Below are 4,124 nucleotides of genomic sequence, written 5' to 3' on the forward strand. Positions count from 1 at the left end.
AGCGTTTACATGCTTCTCTGTCGTAAAATACATATATATATTCTTTTTTATAGGAGATTTGCATGCTGTAAAGGCATTACATGTACTTATTCTACGAGATACATGCTGGCAAAATGTGCAGCCCCTCTCTTTATTAGCCCTTGCGGCAATTTATTTCAAAAAGTTTGCAGTAACGACTACTTGAAAAACAATGGCTTTACGCCTTTGTGCCCAGAATGTGGAATATATCGACTTTCGCTTCCGTAGCTGGCTTTATATACTTAATTCATTCGAGAGGACAAACATATTCTTCTGTCTTGTTTTTATACAATACTTCTGCCAACAATTCTTGATGCTGTATTTGACTTTGGTGGTTTATGTCAGTATAGACAATTCTCTGGATATTCATATCCAGAGTTTTAGGGGCGATCGAAAACCGTCGACGATCCTCTATAGAATACTAGGGTGCTACATTTGTATTATTTAAAGTATAGTGGCTTGCAGGTGATTGGCTAAAAGGACGGAATACCTAATAAACTACGGTAAAGCATAAAAAGCACACCAGGTCGCGCCGACCTGAAGTTGTGCTCGGCATTCAATGCCACATCCACCGCCTCTTCAAAAGAGTTAGGGTGTACACGGAACACTTCCGTTCGAGCTGCGCTCACACGAAGTCCCTCCATGAACACGGTCACGCTGACCAGTTCCGGAAGAGGGTCCGCCGCCATTCCGGCGATAAGAGTCTCAACTCTTGGACATAGTCCAATAAATCCTTCTTACCCTGGCGGGTAGCAAGGAACTTTGACCGGATACGGTACGCCTGATTAGGCGGCGCGAACACGCGCGAAAGCTGTTGCTTCAGCTTATCCCAAGTGAGAAATGCAGCGTCAAAAGACGTGCCGCACGTTAGTGCCCATTCGCGAGCGCGACCTCCAAGCCTGGAGATAGCCAGCGCCACGCGCTGATGCTCAGACTGGAGCAGGGCCGATCCCATGGCCATCTCGACCTCACGGGTCCAGAGAAGGAGATTCTCTCCATCCTTCCCCTCGAAGGTTTCTACGCTCACCATGAGCGGTTTCAGTCTCATAGACTCTTCACGCGTCATCGACGCCGCCGCCGTTGCGGCGCTCATCTTCTCTTGGACATGCCCCAAGAGCGCGCTCTCGTAGCGGGAGAACGATTCCAGCCTGGCAGTGACCGCCTCTGGACCTTGTGATGCAAGATGAGCCACGCCCTCCGGGCCAAGCAAGGACATAAGCTTAGTAAGCGCGTCCTGCTGCGCCGGGGGCAAATTCGCGAACACGGGGTGTTCCATCCTCGCAGAGGATATAGTCAACCGACTCAGGAGCGGGATTGACTACAAGTGCTACCAAGTGCAGCGGGGCTGCCGTAGCTTAAGCGTCAGAGGAAGACGTTCGACTCAAAGAGTCACCAATACTAAGTTCCTTATCCAAAGGACACTTACAGCCCAAGACCAGGGCTCAAAGTTAACACCTTAACTTTTATGCTTCAAAACCAGAAGTGTTTTATTTACTATTATTGCGGCCAAGCCGCCTAGGGGTAAATGTATCTCCTTAACTATCTAGCATAGTTAAACCTAATCAAATGCATAACGTGTGGCTTTCAGCCAACGTACTGAGAGACCTTGTTAACTCTCCAACTTATGTACTGAGAGTTTGTTAACTCTCCGGGTACTTCGTACCCCTGTGTGCTCCACACCATGTAACCCCGTTACAGGACAGATCTTCCTTCTTGGTCTCAGGGTTTTGGCGCTGTGCAATCTCGAGCCACTCAGGCTCCATCTCGAGCCACTCGTTCATGATACTGTCCGCTCTTGCATTTATCTCCGACTCCTTGACCTCCTCCCTGGTCTTACTTGTACGAATAGGTGCCCCGAGCAAGAGCTCGTCTTCGTCGTCCCAGCCTGTCGATGATGGAGAAGAGAGCGGGGAATTCAAGTCCTGGCTGAGTAGGCTGCTCTGCGATGAAGTCTGCGATAATGGCATCTTGCCCACCTTCGCCATCTGCGCAAACACTTTTCGATGCTCGTCTCGAAGGAATTCCAGACCATTTTTGTAAGTGGCTTTCTCCTCTTTGCGGGAGACGTTGCCAACCGCAGCAATTTTCTTGGCGCTGGACTTAGTACGAGGGTCCAGTAATATACACACCATAGCCTCCCTCGTCACTTTTGGGAACCATGACTGCAGTTGTAGAAGAGTCCTTCGCAGGCACGTTTTCCCAGCTTCTGTGAACTGGTCAAGCTTTCTCACTACCCGTCGATGACTTGCCTCGTTCCCATCCTTTGCTCGAGGGGCTTCAATAACCAGAGTGTCAAACTTGAACGATTTCAGCTTCTTCTCGGCAAGTCTCCGGAATACTACCATGTAAGGAAAAATACAAAAATTCCCGCTTTGCACCTCAAACCAATGTCAAGTTGGGCGATAAAGTGCGTTACCGCTTCCATCTCCGTTTGCCAGTACCCAGTCGTCTGCAGACAAAGCTGAACACCACGCTAGTAGACTCCTTCGTCGACTGGAAATAAGCTTCAAAAGCCGCATGGTTAAACCACAGAACGCCTTATCAGCTTGCACGTGTACGCGACTCTAACATCTTTGTCGGTCATGGGGTCTAGCTCAGGGTACGAGAGAGCTTCTTGAATTTTCTTCAACGCGTTGCGCTGCTTCGGCGACCGGAAGTGGTTGTTCAGATTGCGTAGTTTCTTATTGACTTCACCACCCTTCTCCAGCGATCCACCCGGTGTAACTATCGCAACTACTTATCCCATGAATGGCAGGCAGCATTCCACACACTGTTGGTTTGTATGTTGTCCTTCAATCCGATCCCATATCCGATACACAGGTTCAGCAGATGCATCGAGCAATCTTCTTGCTCGCTGTCAATATAGTCAGCTACATTGCGCGCTGAGGGCGTCGTGTCGGACATGGTGAAGCGAGTCATTGCACGGATGTCGATGTCGTACTTCGCCTTAAAACCACTTTCGATCACTTTAGCCACAAGCGGTGCGTTGTGTCCGTCGTTCTTGACAGTAGCTAGCATTGCGATGAACCGAAATCTCCACGATGTATCAATAAATGCCACGGACGCACCAACGATACTGTCTTTTCCACAGCTAGTCCAGATGTCATGTATCAGATTCAGGTACTGAAGATGACACGCCTTTTCGAATTCAGAAGTGAGGAGGTCTCCGACAAGATCGCAAAATAGTTGGAACTGTCCTTGAAGCAAACGGTCGTGCCTGTCACGACTGAGCATAGGGAATGTTGGATTGCCTGTTGCCGCACGCATCATCTCCTCGAAGGGGCCTGACCTGCATGCCGGAAAAGGAATTCCTTGCGTAATTAGCCACTTCGAAATCAGCACGTGTAGCGTCTTCTCATCCGCCTTGAAGAAACGTTTCGCCAAAGACTTATTCCCCGCAGACGAACCAGTAGTAATAGGCGCAGAAGTAGTAGCATCATTCTCACCACCACAAGTCAAGTCTAAAACGACTCGGGTGTCATCTTCCGCACTCATGACATCGTCTTTCGCCTTTTGAGCTGTTGTCTGTTCTGCTAAAATCGCCAAAGGATGGTCCGCATGTCTCGACTTGATATACTCCTTGGCGTTGCTCGTATTCTTCGTGCTGCGTAAGGCATCCTCCCAGCTGTAGGGCGTGGTATTCTTCCGTGCCTTAATCTCCTCACAGCACAGCAGACAAATGTTGCGGTACACTTGGGTGGAAGGCTTCCACGGATTTCGCTTTCTGTAGGGTTTATCCAATACATGAATTAGGTCCCAGACAGAATCAGTAGTACCAACCTTCCTTGAGTGTGTCAATGAAAGCGGGACCCCTAAGTCAGAAACAGGAGAGGCCGGGGAAGGAGGCAGCACACTACGTAGGTTACCATCCAGAGGAGGTTTAATGGCCTTCACCTTGGCCACTTTCCCTTTCGCCGCAACCTTCCGACGCTTCACTGGACGCACAACCGCAGTATCCGATGCCACGGCGACTTCAGGAGACGGCACGAAATCGGAGTCGGATCCAGCCCAGATATTCCTCGACGCAGAAGAAGATGTAGCGGCGGGACCGTCGAAGAGGTCGTCACGGCTAGTGTAGAGTCTTAGCGGTCGGTAATCTCTCTACA

This window comes from Phytophthora infestans, genomic scaffold (genome assembly GCF_000142945.1).
Source record: "Phytophthora infestans T30-4 supercont1.24 genomic scaffold, whole genome shotgun sequence".
NCBI classification, from domain to species: Eukaryota; Oomycota; class Peronosporomycetes; order Peronosporales; family Peronosporaceae; genus Phytophthora; species Phytophthora infestans.